This window comes from Salvelinus alpinus, chromosome 14 (assembly GCF_045679555.1).
Source record: "Salvelinus alpinus chromosome 14, SLU_Salpinus.1, whole genome shotgun sequence".
Taxonomy (NCBI): domain Eukaryota; kingdom Metazoa; phylum Chordata; class Actinopteri; order Salmoniformes; family Salmonidae; genus Salvelinus; species Salvelinus alpinus.
The window spans coordinates 51977302-51993900 of NC_092099.1; the positions used below are offsets into that span (position 1 = coordinate 51977302).

The 16599-nt window shown below is 43.8% G+C and overlaps 1 protein-coding gene across 1 annotated transcript in view; it reads left to right on the top strand.

Moving 5' to 3' along the window:
- Positions 1–16599, top strand: part of LOC139539045 (Krueppel-like factor 7) — a 137226-nt gene that overhangs the window by 1503 nt on the left and 119124 nt on the right. The gene's annotated exons all lie outside the window — the stretch shown is intronic.

A 16599-nucleotide genomic window follows, 5' to 3' on the forward strand; every position in this document is an offset into this window, starting at 1 on the left:
TCAGGTATCTGTCATTTTTAAAGATGGAGACTGGTGAGCTTTCGAGTGCTTGGCCGGAGTTATTGATTCGGTGCGCGTGGTGAGATGAGCGCTTATGAGTCCGCACTAGAGCTCCACTCTGCTGTGCGCACGGCTGCACGTATCGGCTGGTCTCGGGTTGACGGGCTGTCTCCCCCAACTCATTGCAATTCCATGTGCTCAACTGCGGGAAATGAATCGGCTGGTTATTTATCGCTAGTGTGTGAGCGTGAAAAGGATCCAGCAGACCCCCTGAGCCCCCCTTACACACACACACACACACACACACACACACACACACACACACACACACACACACACACACACACACACACACACACACACACACACACACACACACACACACACACACACACACACACACACACATGGTTGGCTGGCATGTGCTAATGGAAAGCTGGGGTCTGGCAGGACTCATCCCACCACTTTCATCAGTAATTGGCTGCTTGCTGTCAGAAAGACAGACAGACAGGCGAGTCTACTCTGCTCCATCTATCATTCCCCCTCTTTGTTGTCTCATATAACCTGTTCACTTTTTGTGTCAATTAGCAGCCTTGACACACACAGGGACTAGTGCCTTTTTGTCACGAGGCTGTTGTACATAAAATCTGTCCATGTGGTAATGTGTGTTTGTTGTGTGTGTCCTGTGTGTTTGCCTAGCTGGCTCTGACACAATGGTGCCATGTTGTTTGGAATGGCTGTCAGGCCGGCCTACTGGCAGGTTTGTGGGGACCTTGAGTTTGGGGAGAATATGGTTTGTGGGGACCTCGGGTCTGGGGGGAACATGGTTTGTGGGGACCTCGGGTCTGGGGGGAACATGGTTTATGAGGACCTCGGGTCTGGGGGAACATGGTTTATGAGGACCTCGGGTCTGGGGGGAACATGGTTTATGAGGACCTCGGGTCTGGGGGAACATGGTTTATGAGGACCTCGGGTCTGGGGGAACATGGTTTATGAGAACCTCGGGTCTGGGGGATGCATGGTTTATGAGGACCTCGGGTCTTGGGGAATATGGTTTGTGAGGAACAGTACACTGAACCCAGACACCTAGCCACACACCTACTGAAGCCTTCTCCAAACCTAGCAGTGAACTGCTCCAAGTCTTCCATTACACAGCAAAACCATGCCAAAAGAGAGAGGAATAGAGAGAATAGGATGAGAGAGAGATAAATAGAGAGAGAGGGGAGAGAGAGGGGAATATAGAGAGAGGAGAGAGAGAGGAATAGAGGTAGAGTAGGAGAGAGAGAGGAATAGAGAGAGAGGAGAGAGAGAAAGAGGAATAGAGAGAGAGAGAGGAATAGAGAGAGAGAGGAATAGAGAGAGAGAGGAATAGAGAGAGAGAGAGGAATAGAGAGAGAGGAGGAGAGAGAGGAATAGAGAGAGAGAGGAATAGAGAGAGAGATAGGAATAGAGAGAGAGGAGGAGAGAGAGGAATAGAGGTAGAGGAGGAGAGAGAGGGGAATAGAGAGAGGGGAGAGAGAGGAATAGAGAGAGAGAGGAATAGAGAGAGAGAGAGGAATAGAGAGAGAGATAGGAATAGAGAGAGAGGAGGAGAGAGAGGAATAGAGAGAGAGAGAGGAATAGATAGAGAGAGGAATAGAGAGAGAGATAGGAATAGAGAGAGAGATAGGAATAGATAGAGAGGAGGAGAGAGAGGAATAGAGAGAGAGGAGGAGAGAGAGGAATAGAGAGAGGATGAGAGAGAGGATTAGAGTGAGAGGAGGAGAGAGAGGAATAGAGTGAGAGGAGGAGAGAGAGAGGAATAGAGAGAGAAGAGGAGAGAGAGGAATAGAGAGAGAGGAATAGAGAGAGAGGAGGAGAGAGAGGAATAGAGAGAGGAATAGAGAAAGGGGAGGAGAGAGAGGAATAGAGAGAGGAGAGAGAGGAGGAGAGAGAGGAATAGAGAGACAGGAGAGAGAGGAAGAGAGAGGAATAGAGAGAACGGAATAAAGAGAGGAATGGAGAGAGAGGAATAGAGAGAGAGGAGGAGAGAGAGAGGAGGAGAGAGAGGAATAGAGAGAGGAGAGAGAGGAATAGAGAGAGAGGAGAGAGAGAGGAATAGAGAGAGGAGAGAGAGGAATAGAGAGAGGAATAGAGAGAGGAATGGAGAGAGGGGAGGAGAGAGAAAGATAGAGACATTTGAAATGTCTTTATTCTTTTGGATCTTTTGTGAGTGTAATGTTTACTGTTTTTTAATGGTTTATTTATCTTTTGTTTACGATATATATTTCCCTTGCTTTGGCAATGTAAACATGTTTCCCATGCCAATAAAACCCCTTAAATTGAAGTGAAATTGAGAGAGAGAGAGAGAGAGAGAGAGAGAGAGAGAGAGAGAGAGAGAGAGAGAGAGAGAGAGAGAGAGAGAGAGAGAGAGAGAGAGAGAGAGAGAGAGAGAGAGAGAGAGAGAGAGAGAGAGAGAGAAATAGAGAAAGATGAATAGAGGACATCACTTGGAAGGACAAACCATAAAAGTCCCACATGATGGAGGTAGAGAGGAAGGCAATGAAGGGGGAAAGGAGGGAGTGGGTTGAAAAAGCCCTGTCCTGTCTGGGTAGACAGGTGGATAAAATAGTTTTTTCTAGTGCAGCCGGCAAACGCTGCTCGGCACCGTTAAAGCTTCCGGATGTTTTTACTGGTGCGGTTGGATGGCTTGATAGGATAGCGTCTACTCCATCTAGCGTGGCCCTAGATCTGCCAGGCAACCTTCCTTCCCTTCCTCCGTCGCTCCGACCCGGAGACAAGATGGATGGCTGTGGCAGGCCCCCGGTGAGCAGAGTATGAATCAGGCCGTAATGGACGCGATATGGGTGAATTGAGTTTCAGTGCTGGGGGGAAGAGGGGGTAGGACTAGCAGTGTATGATGAAGGGCCGGCGGCGAGCCATACATGATGAAGTAGTCCCCCTCCTCCCGTTCTCTCTCTCTCTTTCAATTTCAATTTAAATTCAATTCAATTTAAGGGGCTTTATTGGCATGGGAAACATGTGTTTACATTGCCAAAGCAAGTAGATAATAAACAAAAGTGAAATAAATAATAAAAATGAACAGTAAACATAACACTCACAAAAGTTCCAAAAGAATAATGACATTTCAAAATGATGTACAAATAGTTAAAGTACAAAAGGGAAAATAAATAAACATGAACATGGGTTGTATTTACAATGGTGTTTGTTCTTCACTGGTTGGCCTTTTCTTATGGCAACAGGTCACAAATCTTGCTGCTGTGATGGCACACTGGGGTATTTTACCGAATAGATAAGGGAGTTTATAAAAATTGTGTTTGTTTTCTAATTATTTGTGGATCTGTGGGAAATATGTGTCTCTAATATGGTCATACATTTGGCTGGAGGTTAGGAAGTGCAGCTCAGTTTCCACCTCATTTTGTGGGCAGTGTGCACATAGCCTGTCTTTTCTTGAGAGCCATGTCTGCCTACGGCGGCCTTTCTCAATAGCAAGGCTATACTCACTGAGTCTGTACATAGTCAAAGCTTTCCTTAAGTTTGGGTCAGTCACAGTTGTCAGGTATTCTGCCACTGTGTACTCTCTGTTTAGGGCCAAATAGCATTCTAGTTTGCTCTGTTTTTTTGTTAATTCTTTCCAATGTGTCAAGTAATTATCTTTTTGTTTTCTCATGATTTGGTTGGGTTTAATTGTGTTGCTGTTCTGGGGCTCTGTGGGGTCTGTTTGTGTTTGTGAACAGAGCCCCAGGACCAGCTTGCTTAGGGGACTCTTCTCCAGGTTCATCTCTCTGTAAGAGACAGCTTTGTTATGGAAGGTTTTGGGAATCGCTTCCTTTTAGGTGGTTGTAGAATTGAACGTCTCTTTTCTGGATTTTGATCATTAGCGGATATCGGCCTAATTCTGCTCTGCATGCGTTATTTGGTGTTTTATGTTGTACACAGAGGATATTTTTACAGAATTCTGCATGCAGATTCTCAATTTGGTGTTTGTCCCATTTTGTGAATTCCTGGTTGTTGAGCGGACTCCAGACCTCATAACCATGAAGGGCAATGGGTTCTATTATACTCTATAAAAAGTAATTTTAGCCCGATTCTAATTGGTATATAGAACTTTATGTTCCTTTAGATGGCATTGAAGACCCTTCTTGCCTTGTCTCTCAGATGGTTCACAGCTTTGTGGAAGTTACCTGTGGCGCTGATGTTTAGGCCGAGGTATGTATAGTTTTTTTTTGTGCTCTAGGGCAAAGGTGTCTAGATGGAATTTGTATTTATGATCCTGGCAAATTGACCTTTTTTGGAACTGAGATGTACTGTCAGGTCCCAGGTCTGACAGAATCTGTGCAGAAGATCTAGGTGCTGCTGTAGGCCCTCCTTGGTTGGGGATAGAAGCACCAGATCATCAGCAAACAGTAAACATTTGACTTCAGATTCTAGTAGAGTGAGGCCGGGTGCTGCAGACTGTTCTAGTGCCCTTGCCAATTCATTGATATTTATGTTGAAGAGGGTGGGGCTTAAACTGCATCCCTGTCTCACCCCACGGCCCTATGGAAAGAAATGTGTGTGGATTTTATAATGTCGTATGTTTTTCCCCCAACACCACTTTCCATCAATTTGTATAGCAGACCCTCATGCCAAATTGAGTCAAAAGCTTTTTTGAAATCAACAATGCATGAGATAACTTTTCCTTTGTTTAGTTTTTTTGTTTGTCAATTGGGGTGTGCAGGGTGATTACATGGTCTGTCGTACGGTAATTTGGTTAAAAGCCAATTTGACATTCGCTCAGTACATTGTTTTCACTGAGTCTGCTGTTAATGATAATGTAGAGGATTTTCCCAAGGTTGCTGTTAATGCATATCCCACGGTAGTTGTTGGGGTCAAATTTGTCTTAAGTTTTGTGGTTTGGGGTGATCAGTCCTTGGTTCCAAATATTGGGGAAGATGCCAGGGTTTGTATCTTTTCCTGTAGTTCATTCAGTATAATTGGAGAATCCAGTGGGTTCTGGTAGTTTTTAACAGTTGATTATAAGATTTATATTTGATCATATATATGGTTTTGCTGTTTTTTATTTGTTATAGAGCAAACAAGATTGGAGAAGTGGTTTACCCATACATCTCCATTTTGGATAGATCATTCTTTGTGTTGTTGTTTATTTTGTGTTTTCCAATTTTTCCAGAAGTGGTTAGTCTATGGATTCTTCAATTACATTGAGCTGATTTCTGACTGTTCCTTCTTTTTACGTAGTGTATTTATTTCTGTATTATTTTAGTGATTCACCATAGTGAAGGCGTAGGCTCAGGTTTTCTGGGTCTCTATGTTTTTGGTTGGATAGGTTTCTCAATTTCTTTCTTAGGTTTTTGCATTCTTAATCAAATGATTTACATCTTTAGATTTGATAGGGAAGCTGACAGGTCAAATATACTGTTTAGGTTTTCTACTGCCAAGTTTACACCTTCACTATTACAGTGAAACGTTTTGTCCAGGAAGTTGTCTTAAAGGGATTGAATTTGTTGTTGCTCAATAGTTTTTTGGTAGGTTTCCACACAACTTTCCTTACATCTAAACCATTTCTTAATATTATTCAGTTCCTTTGGCTATGATGCCTCAAGATTGAGTATTTCTCTGTTCAAGTAGATTGTGATTTTGCTGTGATCTGATAGGGGTGTCAGTGGACTGAATGTGAGCGCTCTGAGAGACTCTGGGTTGAGGTCAGTGATAAAGTCGTCTACAGCAGGTATTCCCAAACAGGAGTACGCGCAATGCCATTGGGGGTACGCCAAATAAAAATGTGATTCACATTTTAAATATTGGTCATTTTTATTTCTTCACATTTTCTAACAGTCCATTTAGTAAGGCCCGCGTCCATAGAGACAAATACCAGCTCGACTGGTAGTACTGTTACTACCAGCGGTACTACACCTGCACCTGTCGACAAAACAAGTTGATCTGCTTCCACGAGCACATCCAATGCTAGCATCAGTAATTCTACATGTGTTGTTAGCCCAGCTAGCATGGACACTGACAGTTGTGAATCTGATGCAGCTGAAGAGCTACTGCCCTCTTACCTGGGAAAGCACCAAACAACAGACAGGGACGTTGCACCTTCGAAGAGACGCAAATATGATGAGAACTACATTGATTTGGGGTTCACTTATATTGGGAGTAGTGCCTTTCCTCAGCCACAGTGTGTTATATGTGCAAAAGTACTATCTCAGAACTCGATGAAACCGACACTCTTGGGCAGACATTTAGAAACAAAACATGCCATTTTGAAAAATAAGCCACAGGAGTTTTTGGAGCGAGAATTAAGATGTCTTTCGAGTAGTAAGACGTATAAAATCAACACATACCATTAATAAGAAAGGACTATAAGCGTCTTATATGGTGAGCTACCGAGTGGCTAGGACAGGCAAGCCCCATACTATTGTGGAGGACTTAATTCTTCCTGCTGCTGCGGATATGGCTGGGACAATGCTGGGACAAAAGGCTCAAAAAACTATACAGACAATGACTTCATCAAACAACACAACGTGTCAGTGACATGGCAGGAGATGTTTTGTAACAATTACTGCTTTGCATACAAGCCAGTGAAGTCTATGCCATACAGCTGGATGAGTCGACAGATGTGGCGGGCCTGGCACAGCTCCTGGTATATGTCCGTTAGGTTTATGGGGGCTCAATTAAGGAAGACATCCTCTTCTGCAAACCACTGGAAACCAGGACAACAGGAGATTATATTTTTAAAGTACTGGACAGCTTTGTGACATCAAATGGACTTTGGTGATCAAGATGTGTTGGTATCTGTACTGGTGGCGCAAAAGCCATGACAGGGAGACATAGTGGAGTACACTCGTTGGGTACACTGCAGCATCCACCGAGAGGCTCTTGCTGCCAAGGGAATGCCTGACAGCTTGAAAGATGTTTTGGACACTACAGTGAAAATGGTTAGCTTTGTTAATTAAAGCAAGGCCCCTGAACTCTTGTGTATTTTCTGCACCATGCAATGATATGGACAGCGACCATGTAACACTTTTACAACATACAGAAGTGTGCTGGTTATCAATGGGCAAAGTATTGACACGTTTTTTTGAATTGAGAGACGAACTTAAAGTTTTATTTACTGACCATAATTTTCACTTGTCTTGCATGATGACGAGTTTCTCACGTGACTGGCCTATCTGGGTGATGTTTTTTCTCCCCTGATTGATCTGGATCTAGGGTTACAGGGACTCTCCGCAACTATGTTCAATATGCGGGACAAAATTGAGGCTGTGATTAAGAGGTTGGAGCTCTTCTCTGTCTGCATTAACAAGGACAACACACAAGTCTTTCCATCATTGTATGATTTTCTGTGTGCAAATGAACTCAAGCTCAAGACAAGGTCAAATGTGATTTAGCGAAGCACCTGAGTGAGTTGGGTGCGCATTTACACAGAAACTTTCCCTAAATGGATGATACAAATAACTGTGTTAAGACACTGGTGCCCTTTGCAACCACGTACCTTTGTGAGAGTGGATTCTCGGCCCTCACTAGCATGACAACTAAATACAGCCACAGACTGTGTGTGGGAAATGATGTAAGACTGAGACTCTCTCCAATACAACCCAACATTGCAGAGTTATGGACGTCCTTTCAAGCATACCCTTCTCATTAACCTGTGTTGAGTTATTCACCATTTCAGATGAACAAAATAGGTTTTATATATAAGATGTTTAAATAAAGAGAAAAATTATTGATTATTATTATATTACTATATGTGCCCTGGTCCTATAAGAGCTCTTTGTCAATTTCCAGGTTGTGACAAAAACTCACACTCATTCTTATGTTTAATAAATGTATCGTATAGTGTGTGTGTGGCAGGCTACAATGATGTCAAAAACAACATTTGAGAGTGCGCTGACCCTGGTGCTACGCAGCTGGAGGTTGAATGTTTGAAGGGGTACGGGACTGTAAAAGTTAGGGAAGAGTACTACAGCCAAGAGATGGACTGTAGGTGTGCCTACCGTAGGAGTCCCCTCAAAGACTACCATTGACTATGTAAAGTTGTAGCCAAAAGTTTTGAGAATGACACAAATATTAATTTTCACAGTCTGCTGCCTCAGTTTGTATGATGGCAATTTGCATATACTCCAGAATGTTATGAAGAGTGATCAGATGAATTGCAATTAATTGCAAAGTCCCTCTTTGCCATGCAAATTAACTGAATCCCCGAAAAATATTTCCACTGCATTTCAGCCCTGCCACAAAAGGACCAGCTGACATCATGTCAGTGATTCTCTCTTTAACACAGGTGTGAGTGTTGATGAGGACAAGGCTGGAGATCACTCTGTCATGTTGATTGAGTTCAAATAACAGACTGGAAGCTTCAGAAGGAGGGTGGTGCTTGGAATCATTGTTCTTCCTCTGTCAACCATGGTTACCTGCAAGGAAACACGTGCCGTCGTCATTGCTTTGCACAAAAAGGGCTTCACAGGCAAGGATATTGCTGCCAGTAAGATTGCACCTGAATCAACCATTTATCGGATCATCAAGAACTTCAAGGAGAGCGGTACAATTGTTGTGAAGAAGGCTTCAGGGCACCCAAGAAAGTCCAGCAAGCGCCAGGACCGTCTCCTGAAGTTGATTCAGCTGCGGGATCGGGGCACCACCAGTACAGAGCTTGCTCGGGAATGGCAGCAGGCAGGTGTGAGTGCATCTGCACGCACAGTGAGGCAAAGATTTTTGGAGGATGGCCTGGTGTCAAGAAGGGCAGCAAAAAAGCCACTTCTCTCCAGGAAAAACATCAGGGACAGACTGATATTCTGCAAAAGGTGCAGGGATTGTACTGCTGAGGACGGGGGTAAAGTCATTTTCTCTGATGAATCCCCTTTCCGATTGTTTGGGGCATCCGGAAAAAAGCTTGTCCGGAGAAGACAAGGTGAGCGCTACCATCAGTCCTGTGTCATGCCAACAGTAAAGCATCCTGAGGCCATTCATGTGTGGGGTTGCTTCTCAGCCAAGGGAGTGGGCTCACTCACAATTTTGTCTAAGAACACAGCCATGAATAAAGAGCAACTCCAAGAGCAACTTCTCCCAACCATCCGGGAACAGTTTGGTGACGAACAATGCCTTTTCCAGCATGATGGAGCACCTTGCCATAAGGCAAAAGTGATAACTAAGTGGCTCGGGGAACAAAACATTGATATTTTGGGTCCATGGCCAGGAAATTCCCCAGACCTTAATCCCACTGAGAACTTGTGGTCAATCCTCAAAAGGCGGGTGGACAAAAAATTTAAAATACATCTGACAAACTTCAAGCATTGATTATGCAAGAATGGGCTGCCATCAGTCAGGATGTGGCCCAGAAGTTAATTGACAGCATGAATTTCTAGCCAAATGTAAAATGTTCCTCTTTGGATTAATTTAATAGAGTGAGTTAGCTCTGCTCTATACCAAATTAGCATACCCCCTGAGTCACTTCCCTGTATCACACCTGGTAGTTTGGTGGATGGGACTACCAGCTCTCCGTAACCTAGAGGGCAACCAGTGGGTCCAATTCCTCTATACCATGTTTCTTGTAGGATGTTTCCAATTTCTTTGGTGAAGTCCAGGTTCCAGCTCTTTAGGCCAAAGGCAGATGACCTCAGGCCTTGGATATTGCAGGATGAGATAGTGAAGGCTTTGTGTTCCATAAAGTGTCCAATGTCGTTAGTCGTGTAGATTTCCCTCAGACCAGTAAGTGTGAGCAGAGCCTGCTGAGCATCTGGTACATGCCATTGGCTTGGGCTAGTGTAAGAGTGGGGGTTAGGCCTGTTTGCCTGCTAACGACCTGGACGTATGTGTGACTTTCATGTTGAGGCCCTCTTTGCGGAAGTGGAGGCATGGGGTGGGCAGGAGGGGCATAGGTCTGATCTGAGGGGGCCTAAATGGGGTGTGGGCATGGTTGACTTGGGGGGTGTTGATTGGTTGGGGTGGGGGTGTGGATGTGGCTGGTGGTGTTGTGGTCTGGATGTAGGTCCTCTTGGCGTGGCTCCTCTATGTGTAGGTCCCGGGGAGGGGGGGTCCCGCAGGTCGGGGAGTGTCTTGCTGGTCTGGGTGGGGTGTCTGCTCATCTGTTGCTCCTGTGTGAGGTGTTGGGTCTGCGGTTGAGTGTGATGTCCTTTAGGGTCCAGGCGAAGGTGGACACTGCTTCCTTGTATAGGTGGACCTGGTCCTAAAGGCTGTTCAAGTCCAGGGTGGAGTGGTGGGCCAGGTAGACATTTGGTTTTGAGGCACAGTCACAGGAAATACTTGCATTTGCCTGCTGTACGGTAGCAGGGTGGAAGTCTTTTCGTGGTAGCAGGGTAACCACTTGTGCGTTGGGGAAAGTAGAACAAGCTTTTTCAATCACTCCCTTGAGTGCTGTGGCCACCCTTTCCTGCTGCGTTCTCAGGTCGTTTGTGCCTGTGAGTATTATTATGTGGCTAGGTGAACCTAGTTGGTCCTCAGACAGAAGGTCTAGGGCGCGCTGGGTGTTTGGACACCAGAGTTTAGACACTGTGTGTTTGGGGAAAAGTTGATTTAGTTTGAGTCCATAAGGAGTACAATCTGTGTCTTGTGTATGTCCTCAGTGGGTGTGGGGGGGTTGTCAGGAGGGCTATCAGGGTGGCTGACAAGGGGTGTGCTCAGAGGGTGTGGGATCCCCTAGGCTCTTCTTTTGTCTGTCCTGCTGTGATGTCGAGGCTATGGTCAGGGTCTGGGGTGGGCTGTTCTCCTGTGGTGTCGAGGCTATGGTCAGGGTCTGAGGTGGAATGTTCTGCTGTGATGTTGAGGCTATGGTCAGGGTCTGGGGTGGGCTGTTCTGCTGTGGTGTCGAGGCTATGGTCAGGGTCTGAGGTGGGCTGTTCTGCTGGCTTCTCTGCGGGGGTGGCCACCTCTCTAGTGGGTTGTTCTCTGTCACACGTCATTGTTCTCACCTTTTCATCAAGCACTTTCACCTTCTCCTCTAGTGCTCTGTTCTTCTCATGCTCCTGCTCTTTCACCTGTTGAATTTGCCTCACCACAGTCCAGAGTGCAGATATGTCTCTCTCCACCTCCAGCTCTACGGGTCAGGTTGAGGTGGTGTTGTTGAGCTGGACAATGTTTTGTGCTGACTGGAGTGTGTTCACCTGCTGTTTCAGCTCCACCTGCCTTACCTCCAGCTGGGTGAATTTATCCTTTATTTCAATGAGGGAGTAGTACTCTGTGCTGGGAGGTTGACCTTCCACTTGGGGTTGCTCGTCTGTGGGGTTGTATAATGAAGAAATCTGGTCTGACACACTTGGATGATCTTTCTCAAGAGAGAGCTTATCCTGCTGAGCTATCACTTTGATTATGTAAAAGTCTAGCTGAAACTGTTTTGGGTTGCCCTGTACCATTACTGTTCCAGACTTGTACAGGTTGACATTGGCTGACTCAGAGTCCTTGTTGTCTAATATAGCACTGTTCCATAACAGGGGATGGTCTGTGTGGAAGATTAAGTTGCGTATGTTCCCATTTTTACAATAGTCAGCAAAAAGTGTCTCTTGATTTTCCATAAGGAGCTTCTTTTTGTACTCTTTCCCTGCCTTCTCATTTTTATAATCCGCAGGGTACTGTATTGAAATGACCTCTGAACAGTGGGAGGGGGCTTCAAAGGCCTCCGCATTTGGGATAAGCTGTGAAACTCTCCTGCCATTGTTTGGCTCAAGGGCTTTGACACCTCTCACTTCACATCTCAATGCTAATTGAAGTGGCAGTCAGATGTGTTCTGTCCTAGCAAGCTTGGTAGCCGTAACTTAGCATTCAGTCCTTAAAATGTAAAATATATCATTGTAACATATTTTTCTACTTGGCTTTAAAAGTAGCTTCAGACTAAACATGACTCACTCAGTTCCAGGTTGGATGGTGTTTTCACATTTCTGTTGTTTGTTTGACAGAGCTTTTGCTGTGTAGCTTGGAAATAAGGATCTTTGGTAGTAAAACTCCTTCCAGGTAATTTTGTCCAAAATCAGGTTGTAGATTTGGAGTTTTGATTTGGAGTGAAGGTTATGTTGTGGAGGGTAGTATCCTGTATATGTCCTTGCCGGAAAATCCAAGTTCATATAACTCTAAATCTATATTTTTGTAAAAACATTCTGAAAAATGTGGGCGCTCATCTGCTCATCTCTCTCTCCTTCTAGTAGATTTCTCTCTCTCTCTCTCTCAATTCAATTTAAAGGGCTTTATTGGCATGGGAAACATATGTTTACATTGCCAAAGCAAATGAAATAGATAATAAACAAATGGGAAGTAAACAAGGGAAATAAACAATCAGTAAACATTACACTCACAAAAGTCTTCCTCTCTTTACCCCTCTATCCTCTCCTCTCTCCCCCTCTCCCCCTCTCTCCCTTTCTTCTCACTCTCTTTCTTTCCCCCTCTCTCCTCTCCTCTCTCCCCCTCTCTCCTCTCCTCTCCTCCTCTCTCTCTCTCTTTCTCCCCCTCTCCTCTCTCTCTCTCTCTCTCTCTCTCTCTCTCTCTCTCTCTCTCTCTCTCTCTCTCTCTCTCTCTCTCTCTCTCTCTCCTCTCCTCTCTCCCCCTCTCTCCTCTCCTCTCTCTCTCTCTTTCCTCATCTCTCCTCTCCTCCCTCCTCTCTCTCTCTCTCTCTCTCTCTCTCTCGCTCTCGCTCTCGCTCTCGCTCTCGCTCTCGCTCTCTCTCTCTCTCTCTATCTCTCTCTCTCTCTCTCTCTCTCTCTCTCTCTCTCTCTCTCTCTCTCTCTCTCTCTCTCTCTCTCTCTCTCTCTCCCCCTCTCTCCTCTCCTCTCCTCTCTCCCCTCCCTCCTCTCTCCCCCCTCTCCTCTCCTCTTCTCTCTCTCTCTCTCTCTCTCTCTCTCTTTCCTCCTCTCTCCTCTCCTCTTAAAATAAAAAAAAATGAACAGAAGTTCCAAAAGAATATTATGTATTATGTATAGATACAGTGTTGTAATGATGTACAAATGCCTAAAGTACAAAAGGGAAAATAACGGTTGTATTTACAATGGTATTTGTTCTTCACTGGTTGACCTTTTCTTGTGGCAACAGGTCACAAATATTGCTGCTGAGATGGCACACTGTGGTATGTCGCCCAGTAGATATGTGAGTTTATCTAAATCGGGTTTGTTTTCAAATTCTTTGTGGATCTGTGTAGTCTGAGGGAAATATGTGTCTCTAATATGGTCATACATTGGGCAGGAGCTCAGTTTCCACCTCATTTTGTGGGCAGTGTGCACATAGCCTGTCTTCTCTTGAGAGCCAGGTCTGCCTACGGCGGCCTTTCTCAATAGCAAGGCTATGCTCACTGAGTCTGTACATAATCAAAGCTTTCCTTAAGTTTGGGTCAGTCACAGTGGTCAGGTATTCTGCCACTGTGTACTCTCTGTTTAGGGCCAAATAGCATTCTAGTTTGCTCAGTTTTTTTGTTAATTCTTTCCAATGTGTCAAGTAATTATCTTTTTGTTTTCTCATGATTTGGTTGGTGTCCTGGGGCTCTGTGGAGTGTGCTTGTGTTTGTGAACAGAGTCCCAGGACCAGCTTGCTTAAGGACATCTCCAGGTTCATCTCTCTGTAGGTGATGGCTTTGTTATAGAAGGTTTGGGAATCGCTTCCTTTTAGGTGGTTGTAGAATTGGACGTCTCTTTTCTGGATTTTGATCATTAGCAGCCTAATTCTGCTCTGCATGCATTATTTGGTGTTCTACGTTGTATACGGAGGATATTTTTGCAGAATTCTGCATGCAGAGTCTCAATTTGGTGTTTGTCCCATTTAGTGAATTCTTGGTTGGTGAGCAGACCCCAGACCTCACAACCATGAAGGGCAATGGGTTCTATAACTGATTCAAGTATTTTTAGCCAGATCCTAATTGGTATGTTGAATTTTATGTTATTTTTGATGGCATAGAATGCCCTTCTTGCCTTGTGACTCAGATCGTTCACAGCTTTGTGGAAGTTACCTGTGGCGCTAATGTTTAGGCCAAGGTATGTATAGTTTTTTGTGTGCTCTAGGGCAAAGGTGTCTAGATGGAATTTGTATTTGTGGTCCTGGTGACTGGACCTTTTTTGGAACACCATTATTTTGGTCTTACTGAGATTTACTGTCAGGGCCCAGGTCTGACAGAATCTGTACAGAAGATCTAGGTGCTGCTCTAGGCCCTCCTTGGTTGGGGATAGAAGCACCAGATCATCAGCAAACAGTAGTCATTTGACTTCAGATTCTAGTAGGGTGAGGCCGGGTGCTGCAGACTGTTCTAGTGCCCTCGCCAATTCATTGATATATATGTTGAAGAGGGTGGGGCTTAAGCTGCATCCCTGTCTCACCCCACGGCCCTGTGGAAAGAAATGTGTGTTTTTTGCCAATTTTAACTGCACACTTGTTGTTTGTGGATTTTATATGTTTATATTTTATATGGATTTTCGATGTCGTATGTTTTTCCCCCAACACTACTTTCCATCAATTTGTATTGCAGACCCGCATGCCAAATTGAGTCAAAAGCTTTTTTGAAATTAACAATGCATGAGAAGACTTTTCCTTTTTTTTGGTTTGTTTATTTTACAATTAGGGTATGCAGGGTGAATATGTGGTCTGTCATACGGTAATTTGTTAAAAAGCCAATTTTAAATTTGCTCAGTACATTGTTTTCACTGAGGAAATGTGTGAGTCTGCTGTTAATGATAATGCAGAGGATTTTCCCAAGGTATCTGTGGACGCATATCTCACGGTAGTTATTGGTGTCAGATTTTTCTCCACTTTTGTGTATTGGGGTGTTCAGTCCTTGGTTCCAAATATTGGGGAAGATGCCAGAGCTGAGGATGATGTTAAAGAGTTTTAGTATAGCCAATTGGAATTTGATGTATATTTCTGTATATTTGATCATTTGATTGATGATACCATCAACACCACAGGCCTTTTTGGGTTGGAGGGTTTTTATTTTGTCCTGTAGTTCATTCAAGGTAATTGGAGAATCCAGTGGGTTCTGGTAGTCTTTAACCTCTCTAGTGTACGTGAGACGGTAGCATCCCACCTCTTCAACAGCCAGTGAAAGTGCAGGGCACCAAATTCAAAACAACCCCAGAAATCCCTCAAACATACATGTATTTTACACCATTTTAAAGATACACTTGTTGTAAATCCAGCCACAGTGTCCGACTTCAAAAAGGCTTTACGACGAAAGCAAACCAAACGATTATGTTAGGTGAGTGCCTATTCACAGAATGACACAGCCATTTTTCCAGCCAAAGAGAGGATTCACAAAAAGCAGTAATATAGATCAAATTAATCACTAACCTTTGATGATCTTCATCAGATGACACTCATAGGACTTCATATTACACGATATATGTATGTTTTGTTTGGTAAAATTCATATTTATATCCAAAAATCGGAGTTTACATTGGCGCCTTACGTTCAGAAGTTCCAAAACATCCTTTGATTTTGCAGAGAGCCACATCAATTTACATGGATACTCATAATAAACATTGCTAAAAGATACAACTGTTATGCAGGGAATTTTAGATGCTCTTCTCCTTAATGCAACCGCTGTGTCAGATTTCAAAAAAAGCTTTACGAAAAAAGCAAACCATGCAATAATCTGAGTCGGCGCTCAGAGCCCAATCAAGACACAAATATATCCGCCATATTATGCAGTCAACAGAAGTCAGAAGTAACATTATAAACATTCACTTACCTTTGATGATCTTCATCAGAATGCACTCCCAGGAATCCCAGTTCCACAATAAATGTTTGTTTTGTTCGATAATGTCCATAATTTATGTTCAAATTCCTCCTTGTTGTTCTAGCGTTCAGTACACTTTCCAAACTTATGATGCGTGGGCAGGTCCAGCGGAAAGTATGGACGAAAGTTTTAAAAGTTATATTACAGTCCGTAAAAAAATGACAAACGAAGTACTGAATCAATCTTTAGGATGTTTTTAACATAATTCTTCAATAATGTTCCAACCGGAGTATTCCATTGTCTTCAGAATTGCGATGGAACAGAGCTCGCTCTCAGGTGAACGCGCATGGTCAGAGCATGGTCACCTCATGGCAGACCTGACTCATTCCTCTCTCCTTCAGCCCCACTTCACAGTAGAAGCATCAAACAAGGTTCTGAAGACTGTTGACATCTAGTGGAAGCCTTAGGAAGTGCAACATTACCAATATCCCACTGTATATTCAATAGGAGCTGAGTTGAAAATCGACCAACCTCATATTTCCCACTTCCTGGTTGGATTTTTTCTCAGGTTTTTGCATGCAATATGAGTTCTGTTATACTCACAGACATCATTCAAACAGTTTTATAAACTTCAGAGTGTGTTCTATCAAAATCTACCAATAATATGCATATACTAGCTTTTATGGCTTTGTAACAGGCAGTTTAATCCGGGCATGCTTTTCATCCGGACGTGAAAATACTGCCCCCTACCCCAAAGAAGTTAATAGTTGATTCTAAGATTTGTATTTGATCATGTATATGTTTTTGCTGTTTGTTCTTTGTTCTTTGTTATAGAGCCAAAAAGATTGGAGAAGTGTTTAACCCATACATATCCATTTTGGATAGATAATTCTTTGTGTTGTTGTTTGTTTAGTGTTTTCTAATTCTTCGATTACATTGAG